Below are 24317 nucleotides of genomic sequence, written 5' to 3' on the forward strand. Positions count from 1 at the left end.
TGGTGCTTGTCCATATTACTATATCATGCGTGCGGTCACAATTTAAGTGCGCTCTGTGGTAAATGACACAAATGACACAATGTGAAGTAAAAGTTAAATTATTATCATATTAACCCTTGAGAGTCGAAGGACGCGCCGGCGCATCCTCAGCGCACGTCGTCTTTGAAGCGCCCTCACGTTTTAATTACGTCACCCACATGCCGTTGGTTGGTCTCGTTTTAAAGTGCGGAAGTTGCGGTTTACTCTCGTTATTATTTGAAGTCAATCGACCAACTAAAACGTGAGATATTGTCATTTAAGTTTTATAGTTTTATTGTCCTCTCAAAAAAACATTAAAACGCTGCATGGATCATTTGTTTATGTCTATATTTCCATCATTTCTAGTCCTTTTTCAAAACGGAAGCTCCATGAAAAAAACACAAATCAAACGAACCCTTTCGAAGTCACAGTGGAAGCACAAAATGCGTTTTTTAAATAAATATAACTGCCGTGCGAGGTTCCACCGAACGAGAGGGAGGAGTGTTCTGAAGCAGCGAGGTGGCGAGTGACGGCCGTGTGGCTCGAGTCACACTTTGTGTGACTTTGAGAATGAACGGAAAACTAAATTTAGCGCAGGCAATTGTGCTTTTTGATCAACTTGAGGAAGAGGATGGTCCAAATTCGTCATCATCGTCTTCTTCGGAAGAGTCCTCGAGAGAAGATAGTGACGGATTTGAACACGTGGGTGACGCCATCGACGAGCAGAGGTAAGCAAACTCACTTTTTTTTTTTTTGATGCTGAAAAAGTTTCTTTTGAAAGTTTCTTTTGATATTGCAAGACAAAGTTAATTTTGATGCAATATAAGTGTGTGTTTGTGTATATAATAATAAAATGTGCATATCAGATCAAAGTCGTACGTGCACTGTGTGTATCCAAGGCAGGAATTTTTTATAATTGTGATGATCTTCTTTCTATATGAAGATTAGGGATGTAGCACATATTCAGCTATGGTATTCTTTCTATTGTCATACATATAGATTTCCATTATTATTTATTGCTGTATATATTTTTTATTTTATACTTTATTATTTTCATAAATACTGACTTTTTTTCATGTACATTTATAGTGACAATGAAAGTAAAGTGAAATGAAAATGGAAGGGTGGAAAGAGGACCGACACCCCATGGAAGTGTGGGCTGTGTGATGTCGCCCTGTGTCGAATTCCAGGACGAAACTGCTTTTCGGAGTGGCATGCCTGAAAAAAATTTAACTTGTTTATTGTAAATATTTTTGAAAATACTTTTTTTCCCAATGTTGTATATATATATTTTTCCCCACAATCAGTCTTCTCAATTTGTCTATATAAATGTGTGTTCAAGAAGCTTGATTGTGTGTACATAGTTTTCATCAGGTGATGGGCCGCAATACCTAAACTCATAAAGAGATGGCCTCTAAACACTTTTTGTGTTAGATGGTATATATTTTTTCACTGTTCGGTCTGCTGTATACTGTATAACCTGTTTTGACTAGAGCATGTATAAAGGCAAAAAACGCCTATGGCTATACCTGTTGTTTATGTTGAATTGTCAAATATAAGACTATTTATTCTAAATTTTTTTGGTTGAATGTTCATCCTTACATGTTGAATAAATATTACAAATTTTCAAAACGGTTCGTTACGCATGTTTGGTTGTCAATTGGACATTTTTTTTTTTTTTTAAATTGACAAAACGATTTTGGAATTTTTGGTCTTTTTGGGCCCAAAATGATGATTTATAATTGGTCAGTGAATGAAACAACAGTTTGGACATGAAGTTCAAGGTGTCACAAAAAAAGGGACCAAACCAGGCCATCGTAAACAATTCTTTCTTTGAAATATAAAGGCAACTTCAAAGGCATGCAAAATCAGACAAAATAGGCCCAGACCTTAAAGGGTTAAGCAATGCATTGAACTATGCATTAGAAGCACATTTTTGTGCTCACGATAGCCGAATTATATCTCTACTATCGGTTCATTGAATATTTAAGGGCTACTTACTGTCGAATGGTAACTTTACTATCGATACAGCTGTATCGCTCAACTGTAAAACCGGATATCCGGTCGAATCGGTTTATTGTTCTCAAGCTTATAACAAAGTCACCGATATCTACCTCATAACTATCGCTTAATTGTATTTTTTTTGTTACTGTCGCATTTTCTCCGATTTGTTAGAAGATAATCGATCCAAACAAAAAAAAATTGGAAAAAAAAGTTGAAAAGGGTAAATATATATGAAAAAGAAAATCTCGATTACTCCTTGACGTCTGCAAATTCTGCATCGCGACTCTTGTTATATTACCATGTTGCACCTATAAAATCCCTAAAAAATCCAACTGTGGCCATTCACATCTGTGTCTTCACACTCGATGATACAGGCTATATGGAGGTTTTGGATCGAAACAAGGTAAGTACGCGATAATATCTCGCGAAAGTCATGGCGTCTGTAATTCTGTTTTTACGTGCTCTCACCTCCAGAGAGAGTTTTGCTGTTTAAAAAACATTAAAAAAAATGCCCTCCTGTTCAAAATTATTTTTTCCCCCCAGAAAATTGAGATTTTAAGCTTTCCAATGATGAATCACACATGCATATCGGACAATGTTGAAAGTTGGCCAAATTGTGGGTCTCAAAGCGGAACTTCATGTCATCTGAGTGTTTTCTGCCATATATATATAGGTCGCAACTTTTTTTGCGAACTTTTCACCCCAAAACTGCGGGTGCGACCTATACGCTCTGACCATTGCCCAATTTAGACCATCGTAAAACTTAAAAAGCACACATTAGCTTTTTACGCTAACTATACAGACAAGTTATGCTCATAATGATCTACAAATGTCTAATATAAAAAATACAACATTTCGTATGACAAGAAAAGAATGTACTTTAGACAGACAGTACTTACTAAAGGAAATTGACCTTTTAGCCAGATTGCCGGAATCTTGCCAGCTGAACCGCCAGACGACCTGGGCCAGCAAAAGCCCGACAACCTGGCCGAAAGGCCAGACTCCGTGTGTTCACCTGTGGCTTAACCCCGTGTACTGACTCCATTTTGAAAGCTGGAAAAAGGCTTCGAAACACAAGTTGACAATTTATTCAGGTCGACAGTTATCAAATGGCAAGGCTAACAGCAAACAGGTCCCTGACAGAGAGGCAATTCTGGATTCAGGGTCAGCAAAACAACGAGCACATCGGAATATTCCCGAGAAGCGATAGTTGTTAGTAGGGCTGTCAAAATTATCGCGTTAACGGGCGGTAATTAATTTTTTAAATTAATCACGTTAAAATATTTCACGCAATTAACGCACATGCCCCGCTCAAACAGATTAAAATGACAGCACAGTGCAATGCCAACTTGTTACTTGTGTTTTTTGGAGTTTTGTCGCCCTCTGATGGTGCTTGGGTGCGACTGATTTTATGGGCTTAAGCACCCATGAGCATTGTGTAATTATTGACATCAACAATGGCGGGCTGCTAGTTTATTTTTTTGATTGAAATTTTTACAAATTTTATTAAAACGAAAACATTAAGAGGGTTTTAATATAAAATTTCTATAACTTGTACTAACATTTATCTTTTAATAACTATGAGTCTTTCTATCCATGGATTGCTTTAACAGAATGTTAATAATGTTAATGTCATCTTGTTGATTTATTGTTATAATAAACAAATACAGTACTTATGTACCGTATGCTGAATGTATATCCATCTTGTGTCTTATCTTTCCATTCCAACAATAATTTACAGAAAAATATGGCATATTTTATAGATGGTTTGAATTGTGATTAATTACGATTAATTAATTTTTAAGCTGTAATTAACTCGATTAAAAATTGTAATCGTTTGACAGCCCAAGTTGTTAGCTAAACGTTCAGTCTTATTGAAGTCTTCGGTACGATGGGCTGGACGAAGGGTGTCCCTGGGTGTTGTTTAGGATAATTCTTCTTTTGCAGATTTGGGCGGTCAAGTTCGTGGGTCACCGTTCATAAAATAAATAGCACTTATACAATAGTTTAAGGAAAACAAGAAGAATATAGGGCATAAGAGATACATGACGCCTTTTGTCACGGAAGCCCAACGTGTGCGTCATGCAACTGACTGAGCAAGAGTAACGCTGACAAGCCCACGTCTGCCCCACCAACTCTCAAAGTCAGTTCTCCCGGACAGTCCAGAACAAATGGCGGGACACCCTGTCCCAACACAAGGAATACCGGAGAACGCCCAATGTCCAACTGATAACACGACTGCCAAGACTCCAGGAGCCCCTTTGACGCTCTTGGGAAAAAATCCACAACCCTCGCTGCCCTGACAACAGTAACTCCTGAATCCTTCTGTCCAATCCACAAACAGACAACGATCCTAAACAACGCCCAAGCACACCCTTCTTCTGCCCATAGCCCACCCCGCGAGAGCCTTCAAAAGACTAAATATTTAACTAATCATGGTCAGTTTTTTCTCAGGAACCTTTTGATGACTTGTGATATGGTGACCTTGGATCCTCGCCTGGGTTCCTCTGTGCTGTATGATTGCTGTCGATCAGAATAAATTGTAAACTTGTGTTTCAAAGCCTTTTTCCAGCTTTCAAAATGGAGTCATCATAAGGGGTGAAGACTAAGGTGATCGCGTGGAGTTTGGCCTTTTGGCTGGGTTGCCGGGGTTGAAGATTTTTCTGGTTGGTCAAGGGTGAGAGTAATTGAGCGGATTTGTTTTGGTGGGTTGGTGCTCAATCTAAAAGGTAGTTAGTAGTTAGTTTTTGTGGGTCCAAAAACATTGCCCACGGTGTCTAATTGCTCCAAATGGATTATTCTGGGCTTTTTTTTGCTGGGTCCTTCAATGGGGACTATTGGTGGGTCGATGGTGATTCACTTCGTGGGTCATATCTGACTGTCAATGAGAACGGATAGAGATGGGTTGGAGTTCAATGTGAATTTTTTGGATGTCAATCACCGTCAATGGAAGCCCATATTTGTGCTTTTCCAATGCTATATCATTGACTGTCAGTAAATCTGTTGGTATCTTCAGGGAATGGAGAAAATGTTTACCACATAAAAATATCAGATACGTGTGCGCGGGTACCATGTCACCAGGATCAGGAATGTTGTTTTGCTAGAAAGGAGGCATAATCACCGTGATTGGACACAGAGTGCCGGGGGTCATGACACGCCGCCGTGTCAGTTAGCAATTAGCCGCGCGGGGGCTGAACTTTTCCACAAAAAACGCTCTGATGGGTTCCTCTGCTGGGGTCAGGTGGATAATAACCGTGGTGACAACAACACATTTTTTAAAAAATTTCCGGTAAATGCGCTTTGAGCTCAATTGGCCGCCTCGCTTCATCTGAGTTGATTTGTCAATTTGTATTTTTTAGCATTCAGATGCTAACATTCCTGCGTTGACATGCAGTACATTTTGTAAAATAATAAGGATTGATTTTTGGGGGTTGGTTGATATATTATGTATTTTTATATTATATGTCATTTTTTGTTTAAATTTGTTTTTGTCATTTTTTTCAAAAATGTTTTTGATTGTGATTAAATATTTATTTATTTAATATTTAATTTAGTTTTTTTTTTTAAAAGTTATATATAGATATAAACATTTAATAATAATAATGAGAATGATACATTTTATCTTTCTTATTGTTATTTATTATTATTGTTATTTTATATTGTATTTATTTTTAATATTTTTAATTATATACAAAATAAATATAATGTATTTGTATATCATATTTTTGTATAAGTTCTGTTTCTCATATATTTCTAAAATTATCATTACGATTGATTAATCATGGTCATTTAATATTGTTTGTATTTTTGTTTATTTTAAATTATTTACTATTGTGTACAGTATATCGATTATTGTGTATTTATATATCATATGATGTATAATTTCTATTTCTTGAATTAATTATTATTTAATAATATATTTTTAATGTTTTTATGACATGTTGCATGTAAATATATAACTTGTTCATATAAGATGTATCATATTTTGGTATAATTCTGTCATTTTTAAGAATTGTTCTTATTATGACTGATTCATTTATTATTATTTAATATTGTATTTATTTGTCATGTTCTATGTGTACACAGTACATATACAGTATTTATTTATATATAATTTATATATTATGTATTTATACTATATCATATGATATGATTTCAATTTTTTTCCTAAAATTTGTCTATTAACTATTACTAATTTATTTATTAATGATATACTATATGTAAATTTGTGACGTGTTTATATAGCATATAGTCTATCATTTTATATATATTTTTTTGTAGAATTCTGTCATTTAAAGAAAATAATCTTATTATGAACTGATATAATTTATTATTATTTAATATTGTATTTCTTTTTGTAATGTTTTATATGGATACATACATAGAGTATGTATGTACCTATAAAAGTATATATATATATATATATATATATATATATATATATATATATATATATATATATATATAATATTATATTATATATATTTATATATAATGGTAATTATATATATTATAAATATAATAATGGTAATTATATATATATAGTAATTTTTTTCCTAAAACTCTTCAGTTATTATATTATATATATATATATATATATATATATATATATATATATATATAAATATATATATATATATATATATATATATATATGTATATATAAAAAAAATTTTAACGATAAACAATATGTAAATATAGAATGTATTTATATAGCATACATTAGATCATATTTCTGTATAACTTTGTCATTTTTAGAAAATTATTCTTATTACAATTGATTAATTTATTATTATTTTTTTGTATTGTATGTATTTTCAATGTATTATATATACATAAATACTCATATTTTTGTATAATTTCTCCTTTTTTTCTGAAATTCTTTGATTAATTATTTGTCATTATTATTATTGAAATTTTTATTCATTTTAATGTTTTTTTAATTACATTCCACATATATACACATATAGACATATTTTTTATGATAATAATTACTTATCATGATAAATGCTCTTTTACATTATTTTTTTAATGCAAAAAAAAAAAAAAAAAAAAAAAATTACTTTGAATAAAACCACTACTATATTATTATATGTACATAAACAACCCCTCCCCAAAAACCTTTTTCATTAATATGGCATTTAGCAAATAGCAGTAAAAAAAAAAAAAAAAGAATAGGTTTTCTTCCAATAAAAGAGCAACAATAAAGCCTCCATCTGGCTTACCGATGTTGAAGTGCGCAAACATTGCGTAATCGCTTGTTTTTCCCTCAAATGCCTCTCTTCATATGGAGCGCATAAAGGAAGAAAAGCTGTTTGCATTACCGTAATGCGAAGGCCGAGACGGGGGCGCCTCACCCTGTTGAAAACACCTCGTCGACGCGAGGGCCATTAAACGCGGCGCGCCGCTTTGAAGAGACAAAAAACTTTTTTCCTCAAATGCGTTTTTCGCTTTTCAAAAACATGTTGAAAGGCTCGGAGAATAGCGAGGAGGGTGGGGAGGTGTTAAGAGAGTGAATAGCTAATAAACTTGATGCAACAAAAGCTGAAAGCAGCACCGGCTAAGTCGACAGACCTGCAAGAAGAAATAGATCGGAAAGGTTTTGTGAGGATGGTGAGATCGCTGTAGCTAGGTGCAAAACGGCGTCGAAAACAACCGGGAAGTCTGCCATCTTATAAAAGACACAGGAAGGCTCCTGTTTTGCTTTCAGGTAGGGCTGCCCAAAAACTTCATTGTGATAGCATAGTTGTTTTGGCTAACGACAACCACGAGCCCTTTTTTTTTTTTTAATGACGAGAAGATAACCTAGCTAAAAACGTGTGACCAACACATAACAAGACCAATGGCAGATTTCGTATGAAGGGATGGCAAGAGCCCCTCCCTAAGTCGTGGAGGAGGGGTTTGCGTGTCCCAATGATCCTAGGAGCAATGTTGTCTGGGGCTTTAAGCCCCTGGCAGGGTCACCCATGGCAAATGGGTCCTAGGTGAGGGGCCAGACAAAGCATGGCTCAAAATGACGAATAAAATAAATAGACTCAAGTTTCCCTTGCCTTGACGCGGGTTACCAGGGCCCCCCTCTGGAGCCAGGCCTGGAGGTGGGGCTGGACGGTGAGAATCTGGTGGCTGGGCCTGTCCCCATGGGGCCCGGCCGGGCACAGCCTGAAAAGAAAACGTCCCCCTTCCCATGGGCTCACCACATGTGGGATGGGCCAAAGGGGTCGGGTGCGTAGGGAGTTGGGCGGCAGCAAAAGGCCGGGGCCTTGGCGGTCCGACCCCCAGCAGCAGAAGCTAACTCTTGGGACATGGAATGTCACCTCTCTGGCAGGGAAGGAGCCCGAGCTGGTGTGTGAGGCAGAGAAGTTCCGACTAGATATACAATAGTTTGACTCTCCTCCACACACAGCTTAGGTTCTGGTACCAATCCTCTCGAGAGGGGTTGGACTCTCTTCCACTCTGGAGTTGCCGACGGCAAGAAGTGCCAAGCAGGTGTGGGCATACTTATTGCCCCCCGGCTTGGTGCCTCTACGTTGGGGTTTACCCCGGTAGACTAGAGGGTAGCCTCCCTCCGCCTTCGGGTGGAGGGACGGGTTCTGACTGTTGTTTGCACCGAACAGCAGCTCAGAGTACCCACCCGTTTTGGAGTCCTTGGACGGTGTGCTGGAGAGCGCCCCTCTGTGGGCCCCCTTGTTCTCATGGGGGACTTCAATGATAACATGGGCAATGACAGTGAGACCTGGAGGGGCGTGAGTGGGAGGAACGCCCCCCCCGATCAGAACCCGAGTGGTGTTCTGTTATTGGACTTCTGTGCTCATCACGGTTTGTCCATAACTAACACCATGTTCAAGCATATGGGTGTCTATATGTGCACTTGGCACCAGGACACCCTAGGCCGCAGTTCGGTGATCGACTTTGTAATCGTGTCATCGGACGTGCGGCCTCATGTTTTGGACACTTGGGTGAAGAGAGGGGCGGAGCTGTCAACTGATCGTGGTGGGTTGGCTCCGATGGCGGGGGAAGTGGGGTATATAAGTAATTAGTATTTAGTCAACCACTAATTGTGCAAGTTCTCCCACTTGAAAATATTAGAGAGGCCTGTAATTGTCAACATGGGTAAACCCCAACCATGAGAGACAGAATGTGGGGAAAAAAACAGAAAATCACATTGTTTGATTTTTAAAGAATTTATTTACAAATCATAAAATAAGTACTTGGTCAATACCAAAAGTTCATCTCAATACTTTGTTATGTACCCTTTGTTGGCAATAAAGGGGGCCAAACGTTTTCTGTAACTCTTCACAAGCTTTTCACACACCGTTGCTGGTATTTTGGCCCATTCCTCCATGCAGATCTCCTCTAGAGCAGTGATGTTTTGGGGCTGTCGTTGGGCAACACGGACTTTCAACTGCCTCCACAGATTTTTTATGGGGTTGAGATCTGGAGACTGGCTAGGCCACTCCCGGACCTTGAAATGCTTCTTACGAAGCCACTCCTTTTTTGCCCTGGCTGTGTGTTTGGGATCATTGTCATGCTGAAAGACCCAGCCGCGTCTCATCTTCAATGCCCTTGCTGATGGAAGGAGATTTTCACTCAAAATCTCTCCATACACGGCCCCATTCATTCTTTCCTTTACACAGATCAGTCGTCCTGGTCCCTTTGCAGAAAAACAGTCCCAAATCAGTCCCAAAGCATGATGTTTCCACCCCCATGCTTCACAGTGGGTACGGTGTTCTTTGGATGCAATTCAGTATTCTTTCTCCTCCAAACACAAAAACATGTGTTTCTACCAAAAAGTTTTATATTGGTTTCATCTGACCATAACATGCTCATCCAAATGCTCTCTAGCGAACCGCAGACTGGCCTGGACGTGTACTTTCTTCAGCAGGGGGACACGTCTGGCAGTGCAGGATTTGAGTCCCCGGTGGCACATTGTGTTACTGATAGTAGCCTTTGTTACTGTAGGTCATTCACTAGGTCCCCCCGTTTGGTTCTGGGATTTTTGCTCACCGTTCTTGTTATTATTTTGACGACACGGGGTGAGATCTTGCATGGACCCCCAGATCGAGGGAGATCTTGTATGTCTTCCATTTTCTAATAATTGCTCCCACAGTTGATTTCTTTACACCGAGCGTTTTACCTATTGCAGATTCAGTCTTCCCAGCCTGGTGCAGGTGTACAATTTTGTCCCTGGTGTCCTTCGACAGGTCTTTGGTTTTGGCCATAGTGGAATTTGGAGTGTGACTGACTGAGATTGTGGACAGGTGTCTCCTATACCGATAATGAGTTAAAACAGGGGTGCTATTAATACAGGTAACGAGTGGAGCGTCGTTAGACCTCTTTGACAGCCAGAAACCTTGCTTGTTTGTAGGTGACCAAATACTTATTTTCCACTCTAATTTGGAAATAAATTCTTTAAAAATCAAACAATGTGCTTTTCTGTTTTTTTCCCCACATCCTTTCTCTCATGGTTGAGTTTTACCCATGTTGACTCTCTAATCTTTTCAAGTAGGAGACCTTGCACAATTGGTGGTTGACAAAATACTTATTTGCCCCACTTTATTAGCTGAAACAACTTACACCCTCATGTGGGCCAAATCAGAGCACAGCTGTCCTTTACCAAGGTCAGACTGGAGTCTGTTCCTCAGTCTTACTACTTTAAGGGTTAATTCCAACTTACTCGGAAATTCAGTTCACGTCGCCAGCGTAGGAACGGAACTCTTTGTAACCCGCGGACTACCTCTACCAACCATAACAGCAATGCTACCATTGCGTTTTCAAGTTTCGCTACGTTTTTACTTCCATCCGCCACCTGCGCCAACCTGCCCTAACGCTAACGAGCGGCACTATCTGGCACGCGTTAACGACCCCCTTATTTGTCAGCGGAGCTTGTAAGGTGACGGCGTCACGGGGGGCTAGCGTGTACAAGCTCGCGGACTGCCGCCGATAATTAGTCGGCGGCGCTCGGGCCGGGTGGCGGCAGCGTGTGTTGCAGCTGTCACAGGTGCATTCTGGGAGAAAGCAACACAGCGGTGACAGGCGCGACGGCGCCATCTGGACCTCTTCGTGTCCGCTGACAAGCTCGGAAACGACACCTGAAATTTGTGTGTGTGTGTTTGAAGATTCAACATGCCAGCGCGTGATGTGTGAGAAACGTCGAGTGTTATTCTATAGGTGGCCTGCCAGCAGGGACGGCGTCTCCTCTGGAACTTGTTTCCCCGTCATACATGTGCACGTGCGTGTTGATGTGTACATGTGATATACAGCAGGGTAGATGTGTCTATTAATAAAGTGATGAATATTTATAGCAATCAAAAGGTTGCTTGAGTGAAGCCTTTTAAGTTGTTTGATGTGAAAACGTGCAGTAGGAAAATGTTTTCGATGTGTAATTCACATTTTTTTCCTCTGTCAACATATCAAAATAAACTCTAGGTGACTTAACGACCTTTATAAAATATTTTCATAAGATTTGTGATGATATTTTGCACCACTGCTTCACATGTATTTTCGCTAGATCAATCAGGTTTCTGGACTGTCACTGAGAAACAAGAAATTTGAGCTTCCTCCAAAGGTTTTCTATTGGGTTTAGGTCTGGAAAAAGGATAGGCCATGCTAGAACATTCTTACGGGGCCACTCCTTGGTTTTCTTGGCTGTGTTCTTTGAGTCATTGTCATGTTGGAAGACCCAGGCAAGATCCATCTTCAGTTCTCTGAATGAAGGAAGGGGGTTATTTCCCAAAATCATCCTCTCTTCAACACAGTGCACTCGTCCTGTCCCCCAGCAACTGCAGACTCACTGCTGTGTAGAATCTGGCGACCATTCCGCGGATCAAATTCCCAGGGTGGAGAAAGCCACAGCAAACAGACAGCGGAGTATACCAATCAGCGACGGGCGGCCGATATGTTAGATGGAACATATTAAAATAAAATGACAGAACAGTGTAATCTGCACTTGTTACTTGTGTTTTTGGGCGTTTTGTTGCCCTCTGCTGGCGCTTGGGTGTGACTGTGGGTTTCAGCACTATGAACGAGCATTGTGTAATGATTGACATCAACAATGGCGAGCATCTAGTTTATTTTTTATTGAAAATTTTACAAATTTTATTAAAACGAAAACATTAAGAGGGATTTTAATATAAAATTTCTATAACTTGTACTAACATTTATCTTTTAAGAACTACAAGTCTTTCTATCCATGGATCGCTTTAAGAGAATGTTAATACTGTTAATGCCTTCTTGTTGATTTATTGTTAAATTAAACTAATACAGTACTTATGTACCGTATGTTGAATGTATATATCCGTCTTGTGTCTTATCTTTCCATTCCAACAATAATTTACAGAAAAATATGGCATATTTTATAGATGGCTTGAATTGTGATTAATTACGATTAATTAATTTTTAAGCTGTAATTAACTCGATTAAAATTTTTATTCGTTTGACAGCGCTAATTAATATCTAAAACCCTAGCAACAAAAGTGAGTACAACCCTTCGTGAAAGTCAATGTTAACATAAGAGGATTTTAAGGGGGGCAGCCCCCCTGGTGGCCGGAAAGTGTCATTGCATGTAATTGGGTTTCCTACATATAAAAGTTGTAAAGCAATAAAACTGCTACAAAAATGAATGAAATGAACAATTTTCATATTGGGTCAAAATTATTTTTCGAACAGCTCATGTGACTAGCATCTTAGACTATTGGTGGGCAAACCGGTCCTCGAGGGCCACTGTAGGTCCTGGTCTTTGTTTCAACTGATCCAGCACAGAGGTTTTAACCAATGAGGTTTCAATGGAAACAAGAAGCACCTGACTGCAATCAACTGATTGCACTTATATCTAGGGCTGTCAAACGATTAAAAATTTTAATCGAGTTAATCACAGCTTAAAAATTAATTAATCATAATTAATCGCAATTCAAACCATTTATTAAATATGCCATATTTTTCTGTAAATTGTTGTTGGAATGGAAAGATAAGATGGATATATACATTCAACACACGGTACATAAGTACTGTATTTGTTTATTATAACAATGAATCAACAAGATGGCAATAACATTATTAACATTCTCTTAAAGCGATCCATGGATAGAAAAACTTCTCTCTTAAGAGATAAATGTTAGTACAAGTTCTAGAAATTTTATATTAAAACCCCTCTTAATGTTTTCGTTTTATTACAATTTGTAAAATTTTCAATCAAAAAATAAACTAGTAGCTCGCCATTGTTGATGTCATTACACCATGCTCACTCCCCAAACCCATAAAATAATTTCGACCCAAGCGCCAGCAGAGGGCGCCAAACAACAAAAAACAAGTAACAAGCGGACATTGCACTGCAGTCATTTTAATCTGAGCGGGGCATGTGCATTAATTGTAATTGCAATAATTTTGACAGCCCTAATATATATATATATATATATATATATATATATATATATATATATATATATATATATATATATATATATATATATATATATATATATGAATATATGGCCGAAAATACTGAGGTGACTTGAAGTTCCACTTTGACACCCCCAATTTGGCCAAATTTCAAAATTGTCAAATTGTCTCTGAGACACCTAATTTGGCCAAATTTCAAAATTGTCCTATTCATGATGTATCACTCGTGCATATCGGACAATTTTGAAATTTGACCAAATTGGGGGTCTCAGAGCAGTACTTCAAGTCACCGGAGGGTTTTCCGCCATATATTTATGACATATATATGTATTTATATACGTATGTATATATACTGTATATCCAATATATATATGGCGGAAAACACAGACAAGGCTTAAAAAGCAGTTTCTGCTCTTGCACTCCTTTTAAAAGAAACTGCTGTATTTTAAGTCAAAACAACTGTTGTGTTTGAATGAACAATATGTCTGTATGCTGCCATAGCAGATTCATGGCACATGAAGCCCCCGAACTATTTTTAATTTGTACGTTTTACCCTGAAAACACCCATTTACAGACATCGCGCAACCTCTTTTGTTTCAACCCAGCCATAAAACAAAGGTAATTAATGATATTTATTGTTCAAAATGTCTGTCGTTTTTAGTTTAGAATCATTAATTGATGTCTCACATTTCGTTTAAAAAAAAAAAAAAACGACTTTAAGAAATTATTCACTCGCATATTTTTTTTAACTTTTAAACAAATTATGTCACATGAAAAAAATAGGGTCTGTAAAAAAGTCGCGGATATCTACCTCATAACTATCGGTTAATTGTATTTTTTTAGTTACTGTCGCATTTTCTCCGGAATGTTAGATGATAAATAATCGATCCAAACAAAAAAAAAATGTTTTTAATGTTGAAAAGGGTAAATATACAGTATGAAAAAGAAAATCTCGACCACTCCTTGATGTCTGCGATTTCTGCATCGCGACCCTTCAAACTGAATATGAGACATCAATGAATGATTCTAAGCTACAAGCGACAGACATTTTGAATAATAAATATAATTAATTACCTTTGTTGTATGGCTGGGTTGAAACAAAAGCAGTTGTGCAACGTCTGTAAATGGGGTTTTCCAGGGTAAAACGGACGAATTAAAAATAGTTCGGGGGCTTCATGCGCCAGGAATCTGCTATGGCAGCATATAGACATATTGTTCTATCAAACACAACAGTTCTTTTGGCTTAAAATACAGCAGTTTATTTTAAAGAGGGGTGCAAGAGCAGAAACTCCTTTTTAAGCCTTGTCTGCGTTTTCCGCCATATATATATTAATTTCAAACAAAGTGGTATAGGTAAGGTATTGGTATCGGCCGATACTGCACAGCCAGGTATCGGTGTCGGGGCCAAAAAAAAATGGTATCGGTGCAACAGTAGTTTTTAGACCAGAAAAAGTCCTTTTGGAACAAAACTTTACACTTTTTGTCAATAGAATGATCCTTCAAAATCAAAAGAATATTTTTCAGCATTTTCCCTTGAACATTAACCGTCAAAATTTACCACTTTCAACCAAACATTAACCATTTTTTAAAAACCAAAATATAACCATTTTGGACCAATAATTATTCACAATTTACCATCATTCAGTCACTGCCATCCCCTCCTAGTCAAATGGATTAGACGTCTGTCACCGTCACTGGCACCGAGATGAGTTTAGCGAGTACCCTGTACAGATTTAAAGTGTATAATGGACTCCTTTTTTCACAAACAAGTGCGTGAAATGGTCTCATTAGCGCTAATGGCACGTATTGTTGAAAAAGTCCCTCTGATCAGAGGTGATGTTTTATTTTTTTAAATCGGAGAAAAACAAAAAACAAAGTGTCACCGCGTGTTAGCCTGGCGCGTTAGCGCTTGACAGCCCGCTTGAAGTTTGAAGGAAGTATTTACGGCCAGCTCCTTGTTTGTTTATTCCAAATTTGCGCGTCCTTAATGAGCTGCCAAGTGACACTAATGAATTTGAAAAACTTCCATCTTGAACTTTACGCATCCGGTTTAATAATGTTGAGTTGACGCGGTAAACCAGGGGTGACAAACCCGTATTTGTCACGGGCCACATTGTAGTTATACATGAATGAATAAACGTCCAATCCGTTTAGACTGGGAGGGGCAAATGAACAATCAAAAATAGATTGGACGTCTCGTGCCATCAATGTATAGAGGATCAAAAGGGACAGAATTAAATACTGTATACAAATAAATCTTTAAATAAATAGAATGGGAATTAGATAAATAAAAGTGTCATTAAATCTTCTTCCTGTGTCATTAAAATTAAAATACAGAGAGATCCTAAAATAATAATGATGCGACGGGACGGGCCGCCATTTTGACACCCCTGCAGTAATCGCTCGTCTCTCTGAATCGGTACCACGCCGGCGTGTCCGACACTAAACCGTGACATCGGCGGCACTCGGGTTAGCGTGACGGGGTGCCGCGTCAGCGGTGGAGGAGAAATGCTTTCATACGCCATTAGCGGTGACGGGGATGCTTGTCTAACGGCCCGCAGGAAGGTGAGGCCGTTAGCAAATGAGCAGTTGCTCCTCATTAAGGTCAAGGCCCGCTGACAAATGCTGGCTGACGACCAAAGAGGAAGTACGGACGTGATGGTGGTGGGCGTTTTTGGTTCTTCACGCTGGCTGCTAAAGCCTTCTGAACGCACATGTAGATATTACAAGTTAGTCAACTTGGCATTATTTCCTGACTGTTTTGATGTTGGATGAATTCATTGATATGGCCCAAGCTAGTGACTGAACACATTTTGGACCATCTGACCTAAATTTGAGCGACAGGGAGAACCAAAAGTGTGATTTGCCGTGTGGCAAAATGGATTTTGCCATGTGACATTTTTTTTTTTTTTTTGCCATGTGGCATTTTTTGCCATGTGGCAAAATTGATTTTACTATGTGGCATTTTTTTGCCATAGGGCATTTTTTTGCCATGTGGCATTTTTTTGCCATGTGGCTTTTTTTTTTTTGCTATGTGGCAAAATGGATTTGGCCATGTGGCATTTGTTTTTGCCGTGTGCCAAAATTGATTTTGCTATGTGGCATTTTTTTGCCATGTGGCATTTTTTTCCCATGTGGCAAAATTGATATTGCCATGTGGCATTTTTTTTGCCATGTGGCAAAATGGATTTGGCCATGTGGCATTTTTTTTGCCATGTGGCAAAATTAATTTTGCCGTATGACATTTTTTTTTTTTTTTTTTTGACTTTTTTTTTTTTTTTTTTCCGCCATTTGGCATTTTGTATTCCCATGTGGCAAAATTGATATTGCCATGTGGCATTTTTTTGCCATGTGGCAAAATGGATTTGGCCATGTGGCATTTTTTTTGCCATGTGGCAAAATTAATTTTGCCATATGACATTTTTTTTTTTTTTTTTGACTTTTTTTTTTTTTTGCCATTTGGCATTTTGTATTCCCATGTTGCAATATTGATTTTCCCATGTGGCATTTTTTTGCCATGTAGCAAACTGGATTTTGCCATGTAGCATTTTTTTGCCCATGTGGAAAAATTGATTTTGCTGTGTGGCATTTTTTTTTCGCCATGTGGCATTTTTTTCCCCATGTGGCAAAATGGATTTTGCCATGTGGCATTTTATTTATTTTTTTGCCATGTAGCATTTGGCATTTGATTTCTGTTAATTGATGCCGGAAGAACTCATTGATTTGGCAAAAACTAGTGACTGAATAAATTTTGGACCATCTTACCGAAATTTGTGAGACAGGGAGAACCAAAAGTGTTATTTACCGTGTGGCAAAATGGATTTTGCCATGTGGCATTTTTTTTGCCATGTGGCATTTTTTGCCATGTGGCAAAATGGATTTTTGTCATGTGGCATTTTTTTTGCCACGTAGCATTTTTTTGCCACATGGCAAAATTGATTTCGCTGTGTTGCTTTTTTTTTTTTTGCTATGTGGCATTTTTTTCCCATTTGGCAAAATTGATTTTACTATGTGACATTTTTTGCCTTGTGGCATTTTTTTTGGCCATGTGGCATTTTTTTGCCATGTGGCTTTTATTTTTTGCCATGTGGCAAAATGGATTTGGCCATGTGGCATTTTTTTTTGCCGTGTGCCAAAATTGATTTTGCTATGTGGCATTTTTTTCCCATGTGGCAAAATTGATATTGCCATGTGGCATTTTTTTGCCATGTGGCAAAATGGATTTGGCCATGTGGCATTTTTTTTTTGCCATGTGGCAAAATTAATTTTGCCATATGACATTTATTTTTTGCCCCGAAAAATGCCACATGGTAAATAATGTCATGTAAAATGATAATGATTAAAATTTTTTTGCCACTCTAATTTGTGTTTTTTCATTGCAAGCAAAATAAATGAAGATATTACAACCAAAGCATTTTTAATTTCAATCATTTTCAGGGAGAAATTGAGCCTTGTCAGACAGAATTGCAGGGGTGCCAATACTCTTGGCCAGCAGTGTATTTAATTGTAATTTTTGCTCTGATGCTATGCGAGTCCATACGATGGCAGAATGTTTGAAGAATTACTTAAAACCCTGAAGAAAGTATCGTAAAAATGCACCGGAAAAGCTAAAAAGATTGTTCATCCATCCGCAACGAGACGTGAGCCTCTTCGTCGCTAACAAAACCGCAAAGGTCGGGTCGGACTTGACATTCTGTGTTGCGGTTAGCGGGACAAGGGCGGCGCGTCCTTGACGTTCGCCGTCACGCCTTTCCGATTCGGCGTCTCTCCGGCTCGTTTGTTTGTTTGTTTGTTTGCTAATTACCCGCTTTTTTTGACACCTGTGCCAAGACGTCGGACACGCCGCTGCACACCGCCGCAAACCCGACACGTTCGCTCACACGCGGCCCCTCGTGTGCAATTACTTCTTCTACTACCTCCGGCACGCACGCCGGGTCCAAAAAGCGTACACAAAAACTGACTGCGAATGATTTCAAGTGAAATTGACATCCACTGGATTTGAACCAGGAAAGACGAGCGGTGAATTTTTGCACCCACACACTGTCACATCAGGGGGCGCTTTACTGAACTACAGTTAGATTGGACTTCAATGAACCACTAACGTGTAGTGTTTTTGTTTATAAAATAAACCAACGAAGCTTAAAAGCAGTTTTAATCTGAGTTTAAATGTTGTTTTCGTCTACGATGACGACAGCAAACATATTTCGAACACTTTTATCATGACGATGACGTGATGATAACAGGCTTAAAAACTTGTTTTGAGAGACTAAAACATGACAAGACGCATGCCAGTTTTCGTCCAAAGAGACGAAAGCACGCTATAGTTTCCATCACATGTTCACAATGTATGACATTTTATCTGTAGTTAGCTTGCATCTTAGCAGTGTCTGGTTTTGTCACTCGTGTTGTGCTGAGCCCCACATCCTTCCCGACTCACCAGTGTGTCGTCTCCAGTCTCAATGAAGGCTCGCACACACTATGATTTGTTTTATTGGTGAGAGAGAATATGCGATGTTGCTTTAGCCTTTAAAGCTCTGTGCCGAGTGATCATCATATACTAAATCTAACTCGTAGCGTTAGCATAGCATTCACGGTCACGTTAGCAATAAGCTAATGCTAACGGTGAGCATCCTCTTAAACTCTCGGACAACTTTTTTTTACATACAGTTCGTGGTGTCCAGGTGGGTATAATTCATTGAAAATTTGCCGTTACCGAAAATGGCTAAAATCGCATTTCTCGATTAAAGGGCCGAAAGTACCATAGAAAAGTATGTAGAACTTTAGCCCTTTTTAGATGTGTGAAACTCTTGTTATCTCACGATAGGATACGATTTGCGATACAAAGCTCACGATAACGATGATCTCACGATATGGCGATACAACCGTTATCAATATATTGGTCGGGATATCATTCTGGCATATTCTGGAGACAACTAATAAACAGAAAAACAGGCTGTCTTCATCCTTCTGCTGTAAGTTTACCACAAGTAGAGTCCAATCAATTTGAATTCGGAGGGTGGCAGCAAATGAACCCCTCCCAATAAAAATGGGACCCTCCCACTTCTATGGCTGTCAGTGGCAGCCAATGCCAGGCAACGAGGTCATTTTGGGCCATTTCAGGTTGATTGTTGACTGTTGATTTTCAGTCCCTTCCTATTGATTTTGGGGCATTTTATGGGAATCACTTCCTTTTCACTAACCCAAAATCAACAGGAAGTAACCTGTAAATGCCCTAAAATGAACAGAAAGTGACCTGTGAATGCCCGGAAAATCAGAATGACAGTGAATGCTCCGGGTTCAAATAAACGTGGTAGGGCTGAGAACGAAAAGTGGTATTTGCCATGTGGCACAATGGATTTTGCCATGTGGCATTTTTTTTGCAATGTGGCAAAATTGATTTTGCTGTGGGGCATTTTTTTTTGCCATGTGGCATATATTTTTTTTTTGCCATGTGGCATTTCTTTTTGCCATGTGGCATTTTTTTTTTTTTGCCGTGTGGCATTTTTTTTTGCCATGTGGCATTTTTTTTTTGCCGTGTGGCAAAATGGATTTTACCATGTGGCATGTTTTTTGCCGTCTGGCAAAATTGATTTTGCCTTGTGGCATTTTTTTGCCATGTGGCAAAATTAATTTTGTCCCCGTCCAGGGCGGACTCCTCCATGCCTCTAGTCCCGTATGGGGCGGACTCCACTGGGCCTCTCGTCCCCATGCGGGGCGGACTCCTCCCGGCCGATCGTCCCTATCCGGGGCGGTCTCCTCCGTGCCTATAGTCCACGTCTGTGGCAGACTCCTCCGGGCCTCTCGTCCCTGTCCGGGGCGGACTCCTCCCGGCCAGTCGTCCCAGTCCTGGGCGGACACCCCCGGGCCGCTCATTTCCAACCACGGCGGACTCCTCCGGGCCACTCGTCCCCATCCTCCGGGCTTCTTGTCATGGTGGCATCCTCTGTGCAACCCCTCGCCATACCGGCGGCGTCTGAGCCGCTCCTCACCTACCATCGTCCATCCCATCAGTCTCGCCCCAGAAACACAACGTGAACCCGCATGCCGCCTGCCTCCGTCTCCCTTCCTCCTGCTTGGCTTCTCTTTAAAACAGTCACAACCAATCATTTCCAGGGAGGGTGTAGTCCCTCAACCCATCAAAATCCCTCTAAGCTGCCAAAAATCAAAACATTCCACTAAAACCATGCAATAGAGATTATTTGTAAAAACCCTAAAATGACAAAAACACAAAAATCCAGATAAAACCCACACAATTGTAAAACAAACATTAAAACAGAACAGGCTCCATTTTGACATGTACATGCACTCTTACTCGCATGCGGAAGTACTACCTGGTCTACGCTTTCTGCGCCGAAATAAAAGCATGCATCACAACTACCTGTATAGAGTGCAGTAGTATTGGATAGGGTTGCGTTATGCAGCCAATAGATGGAGCTGCGCTAACGGCAATGTCATGCCACGACTAAGCAATATTGGTCCATATATAAATAAAAAGGGGCAATTTTGAGAGAATTGAAGACTTTTAGGTGCGCCTTATAGTGCGAAAAATACGGTATTTTTGTTTACTCTTGAAACTTTAAACACAAAACTTCTTGCTGACGTTTCAACCATCAATCAGGAATGAGATCAGCAAAATACCGAGGCCACACGCCTTCATCCGAATAAAATACGGTCGCGAGTGCGCAAATATTAAACATCCATTTTCTTCCTCCGCTCATCATCTCGCTCAGGGTCACCAGAAGCTGCAACCACCTGAGGACCTGTCAATCATAGACAAGACTGACACGTTGACAACGTCGTCTGTTCAGTGACATTGTTTGTTGGCTTCCCCGTTCGGAAACGAGTTCAAAATTCTCGTGAATAAGGCCTTAAAATTTTTCCACACTATTTCAAATGATTGAGTCTTGTCAAAAGGGATTCAAAAATCAACTTACACAGATGCATAATTATTGAAAGCGTGCAATAAAAATAATTTTGGTAGCGACTTTGTATCAAAAGGGAAGGATTCCGGCACGGAGCATACGAGTCAGTGGAAAACAGAAACGCTGACTTTATCGTGCGATGAATCGGAATACAAAACTGAACGTGGGTCATAAAAGTAAGTATACGGAGCCTCCAAAAGGACATAATAAGGACAGAAATAAAATACATTTAAACAATCTGGTGCGCACTAGAAACAATCTGGTAAACATTAGCATTATATAGCATTTAAGCTAGCGGACTTTTGCTATGCAAGTTCACCAGGTGTTCTTTAGTTGTACTTAGATCCTCATTTATTTGTCTATTTATTCATTTTTAATACTATTAGAGCAGTGGTTCTTAACCTTGCTAAAAGTACCGAACCCCACGAGTTTTACATGTGCATTCACCGAACCCTTCGGAATTTGATAATTTTGTCCCGTCCAAATTTGAAACCGATATAGCAAAGCTAGCAAGCAAATTCCCGCTGAAATTTCGTCAAATTTCAAATTTACTACAAGTAAATTAGATGTTTTGCAGTTAATTTTCACATTGGGAAATGTCATTTCATGTCTACATAACCTGCCCTGTTCAGCTGCTAATGTTTACAACAATTGGCTAACTTGCATAGCAAAAGTCCGCTAGCTTAACTGTATTTTATTTATTTATTTTCCCTTCAGGCATGACAAATCCAAACAAGCATTTATATCTGTTTACAATTAATTCAACCCAAAAAGAAAAGGGCTGACGGGAGAAGCCGAAGCTTATTGAAACCCGTCCCCAGTATACCATATAGGACGCAGAAATGCGTCCTCCGCCTTCGAGTGTCTGAGTAGTTTCCCTAAAATGCTATATAATGCTAATGTTTACAACAATTGGCTAACTTGCATAGCAAAAGTCCGCTCGCTTAAATGCTATATAATGCTAATGTTTACCAGATAGTTTCTTGTGAGCACCAGAAAAAAATCTGGTCTGCTTCAGAAACTGTCTGGTAAACTTTAGCATTTTATCGCATTTAAGCTAGCAGACTTTTGCTATGGAAGTTATCCAATTGCAACAATTCAACAATTGGCTAACTTGCATAGCGAAAGTCCGCTAGCTTAAATGCGATATAATGCTAAAGTGTACAACAATTCGCTAACTTGAGTAGAGAAAGTCCGCTAGCTTAAATGCTATATATTGTAATGCTAATGTTTACAACAATTGGCTAACTTGCATAGTAAAAGTTTGGTAGCTTAAATGCTATAGCCTATAATGCTAATGTTTGCAACAACTGGCTAACTTGCATAGCAAAAGTCCGCTTGCTTAAATGCTATATAATGCTAATATTTACAAGCTAGTTTCTGGTGAGCACAAAAAAACCATCTGGTAGCATTATATAGCATTTAAGCTAGTGGACTTTGTTAGATCCTCATTTATTTATTTATTTTCTCATATCATTAGAGCAGTGGTTCTTAACCTTACTAAAGGTACCGAACCCAATGAGTTTCACATGTGCATTCATCGAACACTTCGGAATTTGGTAATTTTTTTTTTTTTTTTAATGAATATAGCTAAGCTAGCAAGCGAATTCCCATTGAAGTTTCTTCAAATTTCAAATTTACTACAAGTAAATTAGGTGTTTTGCAGTTAATTTTTGAGCCTGCCCCGATCAGCTGCTTAGACACAGAAAAATATGAATCTGAGAGTCCTTATGGTCTAAACAACTTTACTGTATCACATGGTAGTTTGATATACTCCCATTGTAGTTGTTCATCATGTCTACATTCTCATTTTATGGTCGCATCCTTGCATCACATATTGTACTATTTTTGTGGCGGATAATGTGACGCAAATAATTAGGGCCCGAGCACTAGGCTTGCGAAGGCCCCATTGTAATGCAAAGGATTATTATTATTATATATATATTATTATTATTGTATATATTATTTCTTCATGGCAAATGAAAATGGCCAATTTGGAGGCCTAATGCACGAAATGCACGAAAACGCACCAAAATTTGCACATACGTGTGGCAAAATTTAAATGTTGATAATTTTGCAACGTTGCAAAAGAATGCAACAAAATGGCTCAGTGGCCCCCCCTTAAAGTTTTAAAATTGGCCTATAACATTAGGGTTTGTCAGCATAGAGCGATGAAATTTGGGGAGTCTATACCTTGTCCAAAACTGCTCCAAAAAAGCATTGGCACCCATTTGAGCCCTTTTCGCCAAGGGAGTTAGTTGGATCGTCTTCAAAATTGGTGAGAGTGTTCAGGAGACATATGAGATCTTAAGTTTTTCAAATGGGGCGTTTTCATTCATGGGTCTGACGTGGGTGTGGTGCCAAAGTTGGCCATTTTTTCGGCAAAATGACAATTTCAGTAAATGACTAGTAGCTCTTTGACACGACGTTCAATCTTTTTCATACCTGGCATTTATGTGCAGTATCCCACCCTTAACACGACTGCATTGAAATATTACCCATTAGGCCTAGCGCCCCCTAGTGGGAACAGGAAATGCCTTTTTTTACGAGACAGGCTCCTTCCAAGGTAAAAAATCTATTGACCTCAAACCTGCATCAGGGGAGCCCTAAGACATGTGCTCAGGTGCCTGATGAAAAATATTGAGGTTTGGTTGAAGCAGAAGGGTCCAACAGGGAAGTGAAAATGAATGTCAACATTGTGCCTCGCCAAAAATTGTGAACAGTCATAACTCAGCAGATATAAAACATATCTGCGCCAAACTTCCCGTGCTTGTTGAGAGTCATACTCTGACGGGTCCTGTAGGGGTCATTTACATCAACCCTACAGCGCCAACTAGTGGTGACAGAAAGGAGTTTTAAAAAAGGCCTCTCCTATTAGGTTTTTTCAACATAGAGCAATGAAATTTGGGGAGTCGATTACCTTATGCAAAACTGCTCCAAAAAGTCTCTTGCACCCATGTTCCAAATCTAACAGGAAAT

This window comes from Corythoichthys intestinalis, chromosome 11, assembly GCF_030265065.1.
Source record: "Corythoichthys intestinalis isolate RoL2023-P3 chromosome 11, ASM3026506v1, whole genome shotgun sequence".
NCBI classification, from domain to species: Eukaryota; Metazoa; Chordata; class Actinopteri; order Syngnathiformes; family Syngnathidae; genus Corythoichthys; species Corythoichthys intestinalis.